Below are 21,123 nucleotides of genomic sequence, written 5' to 3'. Positions count from 1 at the left end.
ACATATTCCTTGTTTTCAGTCTGTTCATACCTTGGCATATCCTGTCCCCAGATTATTTAACCACTTTGCCTTGTCAGACGCCTGCCCTGATCTTGGATTGTTTGATAACCTTGTCTTGCCTTCAGCCTGCTCTAACCTTGGATTGTTTAACAACCTTGCCTTGATTGCCGCCTACTCTTCCCCTGACCCTTGCATCTTTGGTCCCTGTTGTTTCAAAGTATACTTTTGTCACAGTCACACCCGTTTAAGGAATCTGTCCACCTGACGCTAACTAGCAGCCAGGAATAGGGAGGGTGAACTTGAATGTGGTAGTGTCAGTGGTGTTCCTGAAATTACAAATAAATCAGAAATATGTCAGAGACCACAAGAGTTGACTCCCAATTGGAGGAGCTAGCACAATATACAGTCATGTGAAAAAGAAAGTAACCCTCTTTGAATTATATGGCTTTACGTATCAGGACATAATAACAATCATCTGGTCCTTAGCAGGTCTTAAAATTAGGTAAATACAACATCAGATGAACCACAACACATAACATATTACACTGTGTCATGATTAATTTAACAAAAATAAAGCCAAAATGGAGAAGCCATGTGTGAAAAACTAAGTACACCCTTACTGCTTCCATAGGAATTAAGAGTGTAAGAAATAAGGGGTGCGCCTGTTAAAGTCAGCTTTGTACCAAATTATAAAAATAAACACTAATATATTAATGATAACACTAAATGAATAACTTCAGTTAAACTGAATAATAAGGAATATTGATATTAATAAAAATTGTGGTCCGCTAAAAAACTAGATTAAAACCTCTAACATGAGAAAGCTACTATTATTAATCACATTGGGCACAATTGCCAGGTTTATAAACGTACAAAGTTACTGCTGATGTTAGTCCGATAGCAACAATATTTTTCACTTAATGAAAGAGAGCAAAATTGGGATAGAACTCTATCTGCCTTCAATGCAAATACTGAAAAGGTTTCTTTGGTTCACAATATGGCAAAAGCAGATAATAAATGTAAAATCCAGTGTGTTGTGGTTTAAAAGCAGTCAGTTTTGAATCACACATTTTGTATATAACGAGTGCTGTGTTTGGGAAACAGAAATTGTTATATATTTTATAAGCAAAACTAATAAGATCCTTTCAGCCACAAATTTGGCTCCACTTTTTTATTTATTTTATTTTAAAAACATTTTTTATTGAGGTTGGTAGGTATGATAACAGCAAATGATCAGCTTACACAAGTACATAGTCTCATTAGTCTATGAAGAGTAACAACAGCATATAATGATTTCTCATGTGTCATTCAATGTTATCTAACAAGAGAACTATAGATAAAACACAAACACATAAACTGTATATAGATAATTGGAACATCTTTTTTCACAAACCAGTTCCTACTTAGCATTATAAAGTAGGATGTGGTGCGGATACCAAGGTTTGAAAAGCCTGGTAGTAGTGCATGTAAACGGGGTTTAGAAGGTTGAATTAATAAGTTATCTTTAGTAAATGGGAGGCAAATAATTAATTAAATGGAAAGCGCACCAACAGGTATGCATGGGTAGTATGGTTTGGGTGTTATTTAGGGTATATCAGCGGGCAAGAGCCACTTTTAATAAGGGGGAAGGTAGAGTTAGGGGGGATGGGCCGTAGGAATGGTTATTATAGATGATAAGACGATGCTATATGTCGTGAGTTGTTAAAAAGTCTTTCCTTAGTTAAGAGTTTAGTAGATAAATAACTAAATAAGAGACTGTGACTTAAGACAATATGCAACTTTTATATTAATGTCAGCCTTGTCATATAAGTCATGCTATAATAGGTTGGATGTAAGTTAAGAAATAGCCTCCATGAAACTTGACATAGGAGGATAAGTAGTGTGTGGAGAAGCTACACCTTCATATTTACACACCTTATAAATAAGGTCACCTACTTTAAGAAGGACAAGTTCCCTCAGCCGTGAAAATTGTGACCATATTATACTAATATGAACATATATAGATATGTATTTAGGAAATACTAACAGGTTATTAAACAATCATGGACAAATATAGTAATATAATTATCAATAAAAAAAAATATGAAAGGGGGATCAAATTCCCATATGGGTAGGAATCACTGCGAGAAAAGATATCCATTATAATATATAGTAAGGGACAATAATGGTATAATAATATAAGTCACAAGCGGAACATGTGGATCATAGTATAGTCATTGAGAAGTAGCTTATGAAATACCTATGGCAATAGTATATATTAGTACTTGTTTGTGAACTACAACAGTGTTTACAAGTTTCACTACAGGAGTACTTTTTTAAATAGCCCAGTATCCATATATTTAGGTTATTAAATTATAATATTTTTCTGATGTCATTGCCGCACGCTCCTGATGCCGGTCGGATGTCTGTGGCGCGAATTCTGCGCCTATGTAATTTCTTCTACAACGATCTGTCACTGCCCAAGTATAGGTGTTACTTTGTGTGCTCCTGGGTGTGACAGATCGCTGTTTCAATTTGTGTATGATCCCTGCCTGTCTGACTACTCTGCCTGCTATACCCCTTAACTACTGGATTGATATACTGCTGCTTAAAGGGACATGAAACCCAATTTTTTTCTTTCATGATTTAGAAAGAGCATACAATTATAAACAACTTTCTAATTTACTTCTATTATCTATTTTGCTTCATTCTCTTCTATCTATCTATCTATTGGGTACTTATAGAGCGCAAACTAATCACCCGTGAGGGTCTCAAGGTGCTAAGGGAAGGTAGATAGGAGGAAAGGGGGGAGGGGGGTTGGGGATGGGCGTTCAGTTGAAGAGCCAGGTTTGGAGGTCCTTTCTGAACTTTATAAGGGAGGTGGATTGTCTGAGGTGCAGCGGGAGGGTGTTCCATGTCTTTGCTGCTATGTGAGAGAAGGATCTTCCACCCGCTGTAGCTTTGCTGATGCGGAGGATGACTGCGAGTGCTTGGTGGGGGTGTAGAAATTTATGCAGTGGTTTATGTATTCGGGTCCGATGTTGTGTAGGGCCTTGAGGGAGCCAGTGAAGGTTCCTTAGGAGTTTGGTGATGTGGCATTGGAGGGGGATGTCGAGGATGAGTCTGGCTGAGGCATTCTGAATATGTTGGAGTCTCATTTGGAGTTTGATGGTGGAGCCGGCGTAGAGTGCATTGCCATAGTCCAACCGGCTGCTGACAAGGGCGTGGGTGACTGTTTTCCTGGTTTCGGTAGGAATCCACTTGAAGATTTTTCGTAGCAGGTGGAGGATATGGAAACATGTTGAGGTGATGGCATTGATTTGTCGGTTCATGGAGAGTGATGAGTCCAGGATGAAGCCTAGATTTGGGGTTGGAGGGTGACCGAGGGCTGTGGGCCCCCAGGAGTCATCCCATGCAGATTTATTGGGTCCGAGGAGGAGGACTTCGGTTTTGTCTGTGTTCAGTTTGAGCCGGTTGTCATTCATCCATGCGGCGACTGCTGTCAGGCCTTTGTGGACGTTCTTTTTGGCGGTGGTGGGATCTCGGGTGAGTGAGATGATTAACTGGGTGTCGTCGGCATAGGAGACGATGTTGAGGTTGTAGCGTCAGACGATGGCTGCGAGAGGGGCCATGTAGATGTTGAAGAGGGTGGGGCTCAGCGAAGAGCCTTGCGATACACCACAGTTGACTGGTGTGGGTTTGGAGGAGAAGGGAGGGAGTCTGACTTTCTGGGTCCTGCCCGTGAGGAAGGAGGTGATCCATTCCAGGGCTTTGCTGCGTATGCCGGCGTCGTGTAGGCGGGTGCGGAGGGTGTTGTGGTCGACAGTGTCAAAGGCTGCTGAAAGGTCTAGGAGGATGAGGGCGGCAGTTTCACCTCGGTCGAGTATGGCGCGGTCTCAGTGCTGTGGTTGCTTCTGAAGCCGGATTGGGAGTGGTCCAGGGTGTGGTTGGCCTCAATGTGGTTGATAAGTTGCGAGTTGATGGACTTCTCTATGACTTTGGCCAGGAAGGGGAGTAGAGAGATGGGGCGGTAGTTATTCGGGTCTGTGGGGTCTGCCGAGGGTTTCTTCAGCATAGGGAGGAGGGAGAGAGAACTTACTTCAATGGTGCTGGGAGCAGCATTAAATACAGCAGTAAGGTGGGCGGGCTGGTTAGTTGGATAGGGGTAGGTTTGAAATTAAAACAGAGCACGCAAGATACAGTAAAATACAACAAAAATACATAGGGAGGAGGGAGAGAGAACTTACTTCAATGGTTCTCTCTCCCTCCTCTTGATATTCTTTGCTAAAAAGCATATCTAGATATGCTTAGTAGCTGCTGATTGGTAGCTGCACATAGATGCCTCCTGTGATTGGTTCACTGTGTGCATTGCTATTTCTTCATTAAAGTATATCTAAAGAATAAAGCAAATTAAGTAATAGAAGTAAATTGGAATGTTGTTTAAAACTGTATTCTCTACCTTAATCATGAAAGAAAATGTTTGGGTATAGTGTCCCTTTAACCCTGCTTGTCTGACTACTCTACCTGCTATACCCCTTAATTACTGGATTGATATACTGCTGCTGAACCCTGCCTGTCTGACTACTCTGCCTGCTATACCCCTTAACTACTGGATTGATATACTGCTGCTGAATCCTTCCTGTCTGACTACTCTGCTTATTAACCCCTGTTGTTCTGGATTGCCTATTTGTTGCTGATCCCTGCGTGCCTGACCATTCTAGTGGTGTGCCCTTGGACTGCTTTACTGTTGCCAAATATTGCCTGTCTGACCATTCTAGTGGTGTGCCCTTGGACTGCTTTGCTGTTTCCAAACCCTGCCTGCCTGACCATTCTAGTGGTTTGTCCTTGGACTGCTCTGTCATTACCTCTGGGGACTGTCCTGCCTGTGGTGAGTGCCGCCTTCCTCATCTTACTAACTTTCTCTTCCCTATTACTCCGGCTTGACGCCGGAATAATAAGACTACTTGCTGAGTTCGGTCTGATAGAGGAGTATCCTACGAGCTTTACAAGAAGCATGCGACTGTTATTACCTTACTAAATTGAATACCCTTTTTAGATCAGTGCAGCATGTGTAGTTCTCTAAGTGTGTTAGTTCATAAGTGTAGGGACTTATAACAAGGAGTGTGTTAGTTCATAAGTGTAGGGAGTTATAACAAGGAGTTAGACAAAGGAGTGGAAAAAAACAGAAACAAAGGACTTTCAAATCTCCCTAAATTAACTGCAAACATGCTACACTCTCTAATGTCTGCATTAACCTTTTCCTCCCTTCTCCTTAAAGTCTACCCCCCTTCTACAACACACATGAACTATATTCCTATCTCACATCCCTCAGCCAGCCACGCTTCACTGATCCTAAACTTAAACTCACATATAACACACTCTCATCTTCTTTCGCTCACCATCTTTCTTCTTCTTGCAGCTGGGGATGTCTCACCTAACCCAGGTCCACCCTCTGCTTCCCTGAGCTCACTACCCCAAATGACACCTCATACACCTTGCCCACTTAACCCGCTAAACCTCATTAAATGCACCTCTGTTAGTACACCCCAATTCTTCTGTGCCCTTTGGAATGCACGCTCTGTATGCAATAAGCTTATATCTATTCACACCCTATTTATTTCATGTTCACTTAACCTGTTAGCCCTCACTGAAACTTGGCTTTCCTCCTCTAACACAACTGCTGTAGCCTCTCTGTCCTATGGCGGCCTGCACTTCAGTCATGCTCCCAGGCCAGGAGACAAACAAGGAGGGGGAGTAGGAATTCTTCTGTCTCCACACAGTACCTTTCACTACATTCCTTCACCCCCTCTCTTTCCTTCTCATCTTTTTAAGATCATGCTATCCGCCTCTTCTCCCCTCTAGCTCTTCGTGTTACAGTTATCTATCGGCACCCTGGCCCCAGCATCACAATATCTGGATCTCTCTTGTAATGTCCCTTCTCTCATCTTCAACATACCCGTTGATAATCCTTACATGCCTGCTGCCTCTAAACTTCTATCCATTACCACCTCTTTTGACCTGTCCCAGTGGACAACATCTCCAACCCACTGTGAAGAGAACTCCATAGACCTGGTCTTTACTAATCTCTGTGCCGTTTCCAACTTCTTTAACTTCCCCTTTCCTCTCTCTGACACCCATCTACTAACTTTCTCTCTTACTCTACCTGCTGCATCTTTGCAAGCCCCCAAGAAACTGCTACCTTGCAGGAATTTAAATGACTTGGATCTCACAGACTTTTCCACTCAACTGAATCCTCTGCTCTCCAACATTGCATCCCTCTCTTGCCCAAAACCTTTTGGCTTTACAGTATAATTCGGCACTAAAATCAACACTTGACAAAGCTGCACCCTCCACTGATCGCCATATATCAATTACTCGACGGCAACCGTGGCACACCAAACAGACCAGATATCTTCAGCGATGTTCACCGTGCTGCTGAACGGCAGTGGAGGAAATCACGCACCTGTGCTGATTTCCGGCATTATAAATCGTCTTTAAGTCCTACAACTCTGCGCTCAGCCTGGCCAAACAAGTCTATTTCTCCTCGTGTCATCTCACGCATCCAACCCCAGAAAGCTGTTCTCAACCTTTAACTCTAAGAATATATGGATGTAGCCTGAGCGCCTCAGCTAGAAGTGGGCTAGGATGTGAATAGGTAGTACACATGTATTTATTAATGATAAATGTTGACAATTAAAACAATAATTAAAACAAAAGTTTAAAACAATAATATGCAATATGCAAAGGTACCTATGTGGAATATTCAAATAGTACATTAACATGGATCCATGTTTATCAACATACAAAAAGACTGGTAAGATGTGACAGTAGACAATCTTGATAATAATATGCAAATAAAAGCTATATATACGCATACATATATATCCTTGGTACACAAATGGGGCACTAAGCGCCCAGCGGGGTCTTGGCCGTGGTGTAGTGAGGTCACAAATTGTTCCTATCAATTGAGTGTAATTTGTAATCCCAGGTTCAGTGAAAATATGATGTAGAATTTCCAAGCGTATACTTAGAGTCCAATATAGTTTTGTGATAGATGATCCCTCATTAGTGATGGTGTAGGAGAAAAAAGGGAAAATGACAGAAAGCTCAAAAAATAGTGAAGAAAAAAAAAGAAAGAATAATCCTTCGACAAAGAATAAAAATACAAAAATGTAAAAAAAATGTGAAATTTACATTTTCACATTCACATTTTTACATTTTTGTATTTTTATCCTTTGTTGAAGGATTATCTTTTTTCTCTCACTATTTTGCACTATTTTTTGAGCTTTCAGTCACATCCCCTTTTTTCTCCTACACCATCACTAATGAGGGATCATCTATACCATAACTATATTGTATACCTATATACTTGGAAATTCTACATCATATTTTCACTGAACCTGGGATTACAAATTACACTCAACTGATAGGAACAATTTGTGACTTCTCACTACACCGCGGCCAAGAGCGCGCTGGGCGCTTAGTGCCCCATTTGTGTACCAAGTATATATATGTATATATGTATGTATATATATATATATATATATATATATATATATATATATATATATATATATATATATATATATATAGTACTGGAAGCGAGCAAATAGAAGAGGGCGCTAGAAAGGTGAACAGAAAATATATATATCCGTATAAGAATATACGTGTATAAATAGACTAGGAGGCAGAGAATCCCAATAAACAAAAACCAACCTATGAGCAGCAGCAGCAGCTGTCCCTTTAAGGAGAATGAAATCTGAAACAAGAAAAGGGAACAGAGATTCCCCCTCTCCCTCAAAAAAACACCCACCAATAGAATATGGTACAACAAGAGGTCAAAAAGTGGACATAGAATAGCGCTGGTTGTTCAGAGCTGGTATATATGAGAAAAGGAGGAAAACTGGATGTCAGAATACCAACCACAGTAAAATAATGATATATACGTTATTCATATGGATAAACACATAGAATTAATATGGTAGAAGCAAATAGCATAGTGCATAAATATAGTGCATAGATATGTCCAATTGGTGCAACAGAATATTCCACACTTAGCGATAAATCTATGTGAAGTGCAAACTTACAGGAACAAACCTCAATCCTATGAGGTAAGTGATCCGCACAGTAGAGGATTCCTCTTATGACATTCAGCTTTCTTCTTTGGGGTGTGAGAGAAACTTCAGTGGGTTTGTAATCAATACTTCTGCAGCCTTTTGAAGTATGGCTCCTCCAGAAAATGATACGATCGGAATCTGAAGCCTGTATTTCAGGTTTCTCTGAACCAGTACACAGCCTGGTACCAGTACACAGCTGATTTACAGTTCCAAAACACTGTGAAACTGCAATTCTAATTGGAGGATCAAGTCACATGCCTAGCACTGAAGGGCAGACTGCTTTGGATGCACGCCGAAGTTCACGGACAGCTAAACAGACTGCTCCAAAGACTTGACAGAGAAACCTGAAATACAGGCTTCAGATTCCGATCGTATCATATTCTGGAGGAGCCATACTTCAAAAGACTGCAGAAGTATTGATTACAAACCCACTGAAGTTTCTCTCACACCCCAAAGAAGAAAGCTGAATGTCATAAGAGGAATCCTCTACTGTACGGATCACTTACCTCATAGGATTGAGGTTTGTTCCTGTAAGTTTGCACTTCACATAGATTTATCGCTAAGTGTGGAATATTCTGTTGCAGCAATCGGACATATCTATGCACTATATTTATGCACTGTGCTATTTGCTTCTACCATATTAATTCTATGTGTTTATCCATATGAAAACCGTATATATCATTATTTTACTGTGGTTGGTATTCTGACATCCAGTTTTCCAGCTTTTCTCATATATACCAGCTCTGAACAACCAGCGCTATTCTATGTCCACTTTTTGACCTCTTGTTGCACTATATATATATATATATATATATATATATATATATATATATATATATATATATACAGGGAGTGCAGAATTATTAGGCAAGTTGTATTTTTGAGGATTAATTTTATTATTGAACAACAACCATGTTCTCAATGAACCCAAAAAACTCATTAATACCAAAGCTGAATAGTTTTGGAAGTAGTTTTTAGTTTGTTTTTAGTTATAGCTATTTTAGGGGGATATCTTTGTGTGCAGGTGACTATTACTGTGCATAATTATTAGGCAACTTAACAAAAAACAAATATATACCCATTTCAATTATATATTTTTACCAGTGAAACCAATATAACATCTCAACATTCACAAATATACATTTCTGACATTCAAAAACAAAACAAAAACAAATCAGTGACCGATATAGCCACCTTTCTTTGCAAGGACACTCAAAAGCCTGCCATCCATGGATTCTGTCAGTGTTTTGATCTGTTCACGATCAACATTGCGTGCAGCAGCAACCACAGCCTCCCAGACACTGTTCAGAGAGGTGTACTGTTTTCCCTCCTTGTAAATCTCACATTTGATGATGGACCACAGGTTCTCAATGGGGTTCAGATCAGGTGAACAAGGAGGCCATGTCATTAGATTTTCTTCTTTTATACCCTTTCTTGCCAGCCACGCTGTGGAGTACTTGGACGCGTGTGATGGAGCATTGTCCTGCATGAAAATCATGTTTTTCTTGAAGGATGCAGACTTCTTCCTGTACCACTGCTTGAAGAAGGTGTCTTCCAGAAACTGGCAGTAGGACTGGGAGTTGAGCTTGACTCCATCCTCAACCCGAAAAGGCCCCACAAGCTCATCTTTGATGATACCAGCCCAAACCAGTACTCCACCTCCACCTTGCTGGCGTCTGAGTCGGACTGGAGCTCTCTGCCCTTTACCAATCCAGCCACGGGCCCATCCATCTGGCCCATCAAGACTCACTCTCATTTCATCAGTCCATAAAACCTTAGAAAAATCAGTCTTGAGATATTTCTTGGCCCAGTCTTGACGTTTCAGCTTGTGTGTCTTGTTCAGTGGTGGTCGTCTTTCAGCCTTTCTTACCTTGGCCATGTCTCTGAGTATTGCACACCTTGTGCTTTTGGGCACTCCAGTGATGTTGCAGCTCTGAAATATGGCCAAACTGGTGGCAAGTGGCATCTTGGCAGCTGCACGCTTGACTTTTCTCAGTTCATGGGCAGTTATTTTGCGCCTTTGTTTTTCCACACGCTTCTTGCGACCCTGTTGACTATTTTGAATGAAACGCTTGATTGTTCGATGATCACGCTTCAGAAGCTTTGCAATTTTAAGAGTGCTGCATCCCTCTGCAAGATATCTCACTATTTTTTACTTTTCTGAGCCTGTCAAGTCCTTCTTTTGACCCATTTTGCCAAAGGAAAGGAAGTTGCCTAATAATTATGCACACCTGATATAGGGTGTTGATGTCATTAGACCACACCCCTTCTCATTACAGAGATGCACATCACCTAATATGCTTAATTGGTAGTAGGCTTTCGAGCCTATACAGCTTGGAGTAAGACAACATGCATAAAGAGGATGATGTGGTCAAAATACTAATTTGCCTAATAATTCTGCACTCCCTGTAGTGTATATATAGCTTTTATTTGCATATTATTATCAAGATTGTCTACTGTCACATCTTACCAGTCTTTTTGTATGTTGATAAACATGGATCCATGTTAATGTACTATTTGAATATTCCACATAGGTACCTTTGCATATTGCATATTATTGTTTTAATTATTGTTGTAATTGTTTTAACTGTCAACATTTATTGTCATTAATAAATACATGTGTACTACCTATTCACATCCTAGCCCACTTCTAGTTGAGGCGCTCAGGCTACATCCATGTATTCTTAGAGTTCCTTATTGACAGCTAGAGGTCAAGACAGTCGGAGCATATAGGATTACACAGGCGCTAGGTATATATTACATCAATCTCTCAACCTTTAACTCCCTTGTAAATCCGCCTGCACACCCGCCCACTACCAACCTCACTGCACAGATTATTGCTGATCACTTTAAAAATAAAATTGACACCATTAAAAAATATCTGCACCTCACACCCCTCAAACTCAGCACTCCTACCCACCCCTTCTATTAACAAAACTCTATGCTACTTCCCTCCTTTAACAAAGGAAGACGTCTCTGTACTCCTATCTTTGGCTCATTTCACAACCTGCCCACTTGACCCTATTCCTTCACAACTTCTTCCCTCTTTCTCTGCTTCACTAACCCCTACCCTAACTCATCTCTTTAACCCCTTAACGACCAACGACGTATGGGGTACGTCCTGCAAAAAAATGCAGTTAATGACCAAGGACGTACCCCGTACGTCGTTGGTCTTTGAAAGCAGTGGAAGCGATCCTGATCACTTCCAACTGCTTTCATATTATAGCAGTGATGCCTCGATATTGAGGCATCCTGCTATAACATTTTTTAGCCGTTCGATGCAGAGAGAGCCACCCTGTGGCCCTCTCTGCATCGGCCATCGATGGCTATGTTCGTTGGTGGGTGGGAGCTGATCCAGGGAGGCGGGTGGGTGGCCATCGGTGGGAAGGGGGGCGGGATCGCGTGCGCGTGAGCGTGTGTGCGCGCGCGGGAGTGGGAACCCTACACTATGGAACAACAAGTAAGGTGGTACTTGGTGGGAGAGAGGGTGGGAACATTATACATTTTAAGGATTTGGGAGGGTGGGAGGTTGGGGGTTGAGGGGGGGCAGCTACACTACAGAAAATAGTAGTTTTAAAATAATAAAATAAAACATTTGATAAAAAACATTTGATTTCAAACTGGGTACTGGCAGACAGCTGCCAGTACCCAATATGGCGCATAATAAGGCAGAGAGGGGGGTTAGAGAGCTGTTTGGGGGGGATCAGGGAGGTTGGGGGCTAAGGGGGGATCCTACAGAGCAGAATTATTATTATTATTTTTTTTTTAAATCCCCAAAAAACTCTTATTTTAGTACTGGCAGACTTACTGCCAGTACTTAAGATGGCGGGGACAATTGTGGGGTGGGGGAGGGAAGAGAGCTGTTTGGGAGGGATCAGGGGGTGTGATGTGTCATGTGGGAGGTTGATACCTACACTAAAGCTAAAATTAACCCTACAAGCTCCCTACAAGCTCCCTAATTAACCCCTTCAATGCTGGGCATTATACACGTGTGGTGCGCAGTGGCATTTAGCGGCCTTCTAATTACCAAAAAGCAAAGCCAAAGCCATATATGTCTGCTATTTCTGAACAAAGGGGATCCCAGAGAAGCTTTTACAACAATTTATGCCATAATTGCACAAGCTGTTTGTAAATAATTTCAGTGAGAAACGTAAAATTGTGAAAAATGTAACACTTTTTTTTATTTGTTTGCATTTGGCGGTGAAATGGTGGCATGAAATATACCAAAATGGACCTAGATCAATACTTTGGGTTGTCTACTACATTATACTAAAGCTAAAATTAACCCTACAAGCTCCCTAATTAACCCCTTCAATGCTGGGCATAATACACGTGTGGTGCGCAGTGGCATTTAGCGGCCTTCTAAATACCAAAAAGCAATGCCAAAGCCATATATGTCTGCTATTTCTGACAAAGGGGATCCCAGAGAAGCATTTACAACCATTTATGCCATAATTGCACAAGTTGTTTGTAAATAATTTCAGTGAGAAACCTAAAGTTTGTGAAACAATTTGTGAAAAAGTGAACAATTTTTTTTATTTGATCGCATTTGGTAGTGAGATGGTTGCATGAAATATACTAAAATGGGCCTAGATCAATACTTTGGGATGTCTTCTAAAAAAAAATATATACATGTCAAGGGATATTCAGGTATTCCTGAAAGATATCAGTGTCCCAATGTAACTAGCGCTAATTTTGAAAAAAAGTGGTTTGGAAATAGCAAAGTGCTACTTGTATTTATTTCCCTATAACTTGCAAAAAAAAAAACAAAGAACATGTAAACATTGGGTATTTCTAAACTCAGGACAAAATTTAGAAACTATTTAGCATGGGTGTTTTTTGGTAGTTGTAGATGTGTAACAGATTTTGGGGTTCAAAGTTAGAAAAAGTGTGTTTTTTTCCATTTTTTCCTAATATTTTATAATTTTTTTATAGTAAATTATAAGATATGATGAAAATAATGGTATCTTTAAAAAGTCCATTTAATGACGAGAAAAACGGTATATAATATGTGTGGGTACAGTAAATGAGTAAGAGGAAAATTACAGCTAAACACAAACACTGCAGAAATGTAAAAATAGCCTTGGTCCCAAACGGACAGAAAATGGAAAAGTGCTGTGGTCCTTAAGGGGTTAAAGGGACACTGAACCCAAATTTTTTTCTTTCATGATTCAAATAAAGCATGCAATTTTAAGCAACTTTCTAATTTACTCCAATTATCAAATTTTCTTCATTCTCTTTGTATCTTTATTTGAAAAGCAAGAATGTAAGTTTAGATGCCGGCCCATTTTTGGTGAACAACCTGGGTTGTTCTTGCTGATTGGTGGATTAATTTACCCAACCAATAAACAAGTGCTGTACAGCATTCTGAACAAAAAAACAGCTTAGATGCCTTCTTTTTCAAATAAAGATAGCAAGAGAACAAAGAAAATTTCATAATAGGAGTAAATTAGAAAGTTGCTTAAAAACATAATTTATGCTTACCTGATAAATTTATTTCTCTTGTAGTGTATTCAGTCCACGGGTCATCCATTACTTATGGGATATATTCCCTTCCCAACAGGAAGTTGCAAGAGGATCACCCAAAGCAGAGCTGCTATATAGCTCCTCCCCTCACATGTCATATCCAGTCATTCGACCGAAACAAAACAAGAAAGGAGAAACCATAGGGTGCAGTGGTGACTGAAGTTTTAATTAAAATTTAGATCTGCCTTAAAAAAGACAGGGCGGGCCGTGGACTGAATACACTACAAGAGAAATAAATTTATCAGGTAAGCATAAATTATGTTTTCTCTTGTTAAGTGTATTCAGTCCACGGGTCATCCATTACTTATGGGATACCAATACCAAAGCTAAAGTACAAGGATGATGGGAGGGACAAGGCAGGAACTTAAACGGAAGGAACCACTGCCTGTAGAACCTTTCTCCCAAAAACAGCCTCCGAAGAAGCAAAAGTGTCAAATTTGTAAAATTTTGAAAAGGTGTGAAGCGAAGACCAAGTCGCAGCCTTGCAAATATGTTCAACAGAGGCCTCATTCTTAAAGGCCCAGGTGGAAGCCACAGCTCTAGTGGAATGAGCTGTAATTCTTTCAGGGGGCTGCTGTCCAGCAGTCTCATAGGCTAAACGTATTATGCTACGAAGCCAAAAGGAGAGAGAGGTTGCCGAAGCTTTTTGACCTCTTCTCTGTCCAGAGTAAACGACAAACAGGGAAGAAGTTTGACGAAAATCTTTAGTTGCCTGTAAATAGAACTTCAGGGCACGGACTACGTCCAGATTATGCAAAAGTCGTTCCTTCTTTGAAGAAGGATTAGGACATAAGGATGGAACAACAATCTCCTGATTGATATTCCTGTTAGAAACTACCTTAGGTAAAAACCCAGGTTTAGTACGCAGAACTACCTTGTCTGAATGGAAAATCAGATAAGGAGAATCACAATGTAAGGCAGATAACTCAGAGACTCTTCGAGCCGAGGAAATAGCCATCAAAAACAGAACTTTCCAAGATAAAAGCTTAATATCAATGGAATGAAGGGGTCAAACGGAACACCTTGAAGAACTTTAAGAACCAAGTTTAAGCTCCACGGCGGAGCAACAGTCTTAAACACAGGCTTAATCCTAGCCAAAGCCTGACAAAAAGCCTGGACGTCTGGAACTTCTGCCAGACGCTTGTGCAAAAGAATAGACAGAGTAGAAATCTGTCCCTTTAACGAACTAGCAGATAAGCCCTTTTCCAAACCCTCTTGTAGAAAGGACAATATCCTAGGAATCCTAACCTTACTCCATGAGTAACTCTTGGATTCGCACCAATATAAGTATTTACGCCATATCTTACGGTAGATTTTTCTGGTAACAGGCTTTCGTGCCTGTATTAAGGTATCAATAACTGACTCTGAGAAGCCACGCTTTGATAGGATCAAGCGTTCAATCTCCATGCAGTCAGCCTCAGAGAATTTAGATTTGGATGGTTGAAAGGACCTTGTATTAGAAGGTCCTGCCTCAGGGGCAGAAACCATGGTGGACAGGACGACATGTCCACTAGGTCTGCATACCAGGTCCTGCGTGGCCACGCAGGCGCTATCAGAATCACTGATGCTCTCTCCTGTTTGATCTTGGCAATCAGTCGAGGCAGCAGAGGAAACAGTGGAAACACATAAGCCATGTTGAAAACCCAAGGGGCTGCTAGAGCATCTATCAGCGCCGCTCCCGGGTCCCTGGACCTGGATCCATAATGAGGAAGCTTGGCGTTCTGGCGAGACGCCATGAGATCCAGTTCTGGTTTGCCCCAACGATGAATCAATTGAGCGAACACCTCCGGATGAAGTTCCCACTCCCCCGGATGAAAAGTCTGGCGACTTAGAAAATCCGCCTCCCAGTTCTCCACGCCTGGGATGTGGATCGCTGACAGGTGGCAAGAGTGAGACTCTGCCCAGCGAATTATCTTTGAGACTTCTAACATCTCTAGGGAACTCCTGGTTCCCCCTTGATGGTTGATGTAAGCCACAGTCGTGATGTTGTCCGACTGAAATCTGATGAACCTCAGTGTTGCTAACTGAGGCCAAGCTAGAATAGCATTGAATATTGCTCTTAATTCCAGAATATTTATTGGGAGGAGTTTCTCCTCCTGGGTCCACGATCCCTGAGCCTTCAGGGAGTTCCAGACTGCGCCCCAACCTAGAAGGCTGGCATCTGTTGTTACAATCGTCCAATCTGGCCTGCGAAAGGTCATGCCCTTGGACAGATGGACCCAAGAAAGCCACCAGAGAAGAGAATCTTTGGTCTCCTGATCCAGAATTAGTAGAGGGGACAAATCTGAGTAATCCCCATTCCACTGATTTAGCATGCATAATTGCAGCGGTCTGAGATGCAGGCGCGCAAATGGAACTATGTCCATTGCCGCTACCATTAAGCCGATTACTTCCATGCACTGAGCCACTGACGGGCGTGGAATGGAATGAAGCACACGGCAAGTATTGAGAAGTTTTGATAACCTGGACTCCGTCAGGTAAATTTTCATCTCTACAGAATCTATAAGAGTCCCTAGGAAGGAGACTCTTGTGAGTGGTGATAGAGAACTCTTTTCCACGTTCACTTTCCACCCATGCGACCTCAGAAATGCCAGAACTATCTCTGTATGAGACTTGGCCATTTGAAAGCTTGACGCCTGTATCAGGATGTCGTCTAGATACGGAGCCACCGCTATGCCTCGCGGTCTTAGAACCGCCAAAAGTGAGCCCAGAACCTTTGTAAAGATTCTCGGGGCCGTAGCCAACCCGAAGGGAAGAGCTACAAACTGGTAATGCCTGTCTAGAAAGACAAATCTCAGGTACCGATAATGATCTTTGTGAATCGGTATGTGAAGGTAGGCATCCTTTAAGTCCACTGTGGTCATGTACTGACCCTCTTGGATCATGGGTAGGATGGTTCGAATAGTTTCCATTTTGAATGATGGAACTCTTAGGAATTTGTTTAAGATCTTTAGGTCCAAGATTGGTCTGAAGGTTCCCTCTTTCTTGGCAACCACAGATTTGAGTAAAATCCCTGTCCTTGTTCCGTCCGCGGAACCGGGTGGATTACCCCCATTACTAGGAGGTCTTGTACACAGCGTAGGAATGCCTCTTTCTTTATCTGGTTTTCTGATAACCTTGATAGATGGAATCTCCCTCGAGGAGAAGCTTTAAAGTACAGAAAATATCCCTGAGATATGATCTCCAACGCCCAGGGATCCTGGACATCTCTTGCCCACGCCTGGGCGAAGAGAGAAAGTCTGCCCCCCACTAGATCCGTTTCCGGATAGGGGGCCATTCCTTCATGCTGTCTTGGGGGCAGTAGTAGGTTTTCTGGCCTGCTTGCCCTTGTTCCAGGACTGGTTAGTTTTCCAGGCCTGTCTGTAGCAATCAACAGTTCCTTCCTGTTTTGGGGCGGAGGAAGTTGATGCTGCTCCTGCCTTGAAATTTCGAAAGGCACGAAAATTAGACTGTTTGGCCTTTGATTTGGCCCTGTCTTGAGGAAGGGTATGACCCTTACCTCCAGTAATGTCAGCAATAATTTCTTTCAAGCCGGGCCCGAATAAGGTCTGCCCCTTGAAAGGAATATTAAGTAATTTCAATTTTGAAGTCACGTCAGCTGACCAGGATTTAAGCCATAGCGCTCTCCGCGCCTGGATGGCGAATCCGGAGTTCTTAGCCGTTAGTTTAGTCAAATGTACAATGGCATCAGAAACAAATGCATTAGCTAACTTAAGTGATTTAAGCTTGTCCATAATTTCATCCAATGGAGCTGTGTGAATGGCCTCTTCCAGAGACTCAAACCAGAATGCCGCAGCAGCAGTGACAGGCGCAATGCATGCAAGGGGCTGCAAAATAAAACCTTGTTGAACAAACATTTTCTTAAGGTAACCTTCTAATTTTTTATCCATTGGATCCGAAAAAGCACAGCTATCCTCCACCGGGATAGTGGTACGCTTAGCTAAAGTAGAAACTGCTCCCTCCACCTTAGGGACCGTCTGCCATAAGTCCCGTGTAGTGGCGTCTATTGGAAACATCTTCCTAAATATAGGAGGTGGGGAAAATGGCACACCGGGTCTATCCCACTCCTTGCTAATAATTTCAGTAAGCCTTTTAGGTATAGGAAAAACGTCAGTACACACCGGTACCGCATAGTATCTATCCAGCCTACACAATTTCTCTGGATTTGCCACTGTGTTACAGTCATTCAGAGCAGCTAAAACCTCCCCAAGCAATACACGGAGGTTCTCAAGCTTAAATTTAAAATTAGAGATCTCTGAATCAGGTTTCCCCTGATCAGATCCGTCACCCACAGAATGAAGCTCTCCGTCCTCATGTTCTGCAAACTGTGACGCAGTATCGGACATGGCTCTTACAGCACCAGCGCGCTCTGCATCTCTCCTAATCCCAGAGCTATCGCGCTTGCCTCTCAATTCTGGCAATCTAGATAATACTTCTGACAGGGTATTATTCATGATTGTAGCCATGTCCTGTAAAGTAATTGCTATGGGCGTCCCTGATGTACTTGGCGCCATATTAGCACGCGCCCCCTGAGCGGGAGGCGAAGGTACTGACACGTGAGGAGAGTTAGTCGGCATAACTTCCCCCTCGTCGTCTGGTGATAATTCTTTTATAGATAAAGACTGACCTTTATTATTTAAAGTGAAATCAATACATTTAGTACACATATTTCTATGGGGCTCCACACTGGCCTTCAAACATAGTGAACAAACAGATTCATCTGTGTCAGACATGTTTAAACAGACTAGCAATGAAACTAGCAAGCTTGGAAAACACTTTAAAATAAATTTACAAGCAATATAGAAAACGCTACTGCGCCTTTAAGAAGCACAAAAAACTGTCACAGTTGAAATAACAATTAACCAAATCAGTTATAGCAACCAAATTTTCACAGTAAATGTATTAAGTTAGCAGAGCATTGCACCCACTTGCAAATGGATGATTAACCCCTAACGGATAATCAAATAGAGAAAAAAAAAAAAAACGTTTTTAACACAGTCAACACACTGTCACAGGTCTGCTGTGACTGATTACCTCCCTCAAAAATGACTTTTGAAGTCCCTTGAGCTCTCTAGAGACGTCCTGGGTCATGCAGGAAGACTGAGACTGAATTTTTACTGCGCAAAAAAGCACTAAAATAGGCCCCTCCCACTCATTATTACAACAGTGGGAACCTCAGTTAACTGTTTCTATGCAGAAATATGTCAGCCATGTGGAAAAATTCATGCCCCAATAAGTTTTATCACCAATGTACCTCACAAAAACGATTAAACATGCCAGCAACAGTTTTAAACATCCTTTTTCTAAAGAGTATGTATCTCTAATGATAAGCCTGATACCAGTCCTTCTACTGCATTTTAAGGCTTATTACATTACTTCAGTATTAGTAGCATTTTCTTAGTCAAATTCCATTCCTTAGAAAATTACTTTACTGCATATACATTAATCAGCCTGATACCAGTCGCTTTCACTGCATTTAAGGCTGTACTTACATTACATCGGTATCAGCAGTATTTTCTTAGTCAATTCCATTCCTTAGAAACATATTTTACTGCACATACCTTATTTGCAGGAGACCCCGCACGCTATTCCCTTTCTGAAGTTACCCCACTCCTCAGAATGTGCGAGAACAGCCAGTGGATCTTAGTTACTTCTGCTAAGATCATAGAAAACGCAGGCAGATTCTTCTTCCAAATACTGCCTGAGAAAATAACAGCACACTCCGGTGCCATTTAAAAATAACAAACTTTTGATTGAAGAAATAATTAAGTATAAAAACCCACTCTCCTCTCACGACCTCCATCTATGTTGAGGGTTGCAAGAGAATGACTGGATATGACATGTGAGGGGAGGAGCTATATAGCAGCTCTGCTTTGGGTGATCCTCTTGCAACTTCCTGTTGGACTGAATACACTTAACAAGAGAAAACATATTTGGCCTTAGCTGAATCAAGATGCCAATGAAAAAAAAATATTTTTTTTTTCTACAGTTAGAAAGCTACAGGATTTTGTGGAATGTTTGATATATTTTCCCAAAGCACAGACAACATAATTTTCCTTGACCTAAATATCAGGAAAATTGCAAACAAATTACAGACTACTACACAAAGGAAAACCACAGCAGGAAATACCTTACTTTCATATAATAGCCCCCCAAAATCTAATAAATATCATCCCTTATGGTAAATATTTATGACTGAAAAGGAATTGTTCTGAGGAAATAAAATTTAAATCAGAAACTAGGGATTTAAGGGATAGATTTAAAGAAAGGGGTTATCCGAACAACATCCTAAAAAAAAGAAATTTATTCTTACCTGATAAATTGCTTTCTTTTACAATACGATGAGTCCACGGATTTCATCCTTACTTATGGGATATCGCCTCCTGGTCAACAGGAGGAGGCAAATAGCACCACAGCAGAGCTGTATATATAGCTCCTCCCTTCCCTCCCACTCCAGTCATTCGACCGAAGTTAGGAAGAGAAAGGAAAAGCCAAGGTGCAGAGGTGACTGAAGTTTAACAAAAATAAAAGACCTGTCATACAAAAACAGGGTGGGCCATGGACTCATCGTATCGTAAAAGAAACAAATTTACCAAGTAAGAATAAATTTCCTTTTCTTTTACAAGATACAATGAGTCCACGGATTTCATCCTTACTTATGGAATACAATACCAAAGCTATAGGACACGGATGAAAGGGTAGGGACAAGACAGGGAACCTAAACGGAAGGAACAACTGCTTGAAGAACTTTCCTCCCAAAAACAGCCTCAGACGAGGCAAAAGTATCAAATTTGGAAAAAGTGTGAAGAGAAGACCAAGTTGCAGCTTTGCAAATCTGTTCAACAGAAGCATCATTTCTTTCATGTAATTAGCAAGAGTCCATGAGCTAGTGACGTATGGGATATACATTCCTACCCGGAGGGGCAAAGTTTCCCAAACCTCAAAATGCCTACAAATACACCCCTCACCACACCCACAAATCAGTTTTACAAACTTTGGTGAAGTAAGTTTGTGCTAGATTCTACGTTGATATGCGCTCCGCAGCAGGTTGGAGCCCGGTTTTCCTCTCAGCGTGCAGTGAATGTCAGAGGGATGTGAGGAGAGTATTGCCTATTTTGAATGCAGTGATCTCCTTCTACGGGGTCTATTTCATAGGTTCTCTGTTATCGGTCGTAGAGATTCATCTCTTACCTCCCTTTTCAGATCGACGATAGACTCTTATATATATACCATTACCTCTGCTGATTTTCGTTTCAGTACTGGTTTGGCTTTCTACAAACATGTAGATGAGTGTCCTGGGGTAAGTAAGTCTTATTTTCTGTGACACTCTAAGCTATGGTTGGGCACTTTTTTAATAAAGTTCTAAATATATGTATTCAAACATTTATTTGCCTTGACTCAGGATGTTCAACATTCCTTATTTTCAGACAGTCAGTTTCATATTTGGGATAATGCACTTGAATCAATTATTTTTCTTACCTTAAAAATTTGACTTTTTTCC

The sequence above is a fragment of the Bombina bombina genome, chromosome 2 (assembly GCF_027579735.1).
Source record: "Bombina bombina isolate aBomBom1 chromosome 2, aBomBom1.pri, whole genome shotgun sequence".
Taxonomy (NCBI): domain Eukaryota; kingdom Metazoa; phylum Chordata; class Amphibia; order Anura; family Bombinatoridae; genus Bombina; species Bombina bombina.
This window is presented reverse-complemented; position numbering follows the sequence as displayed.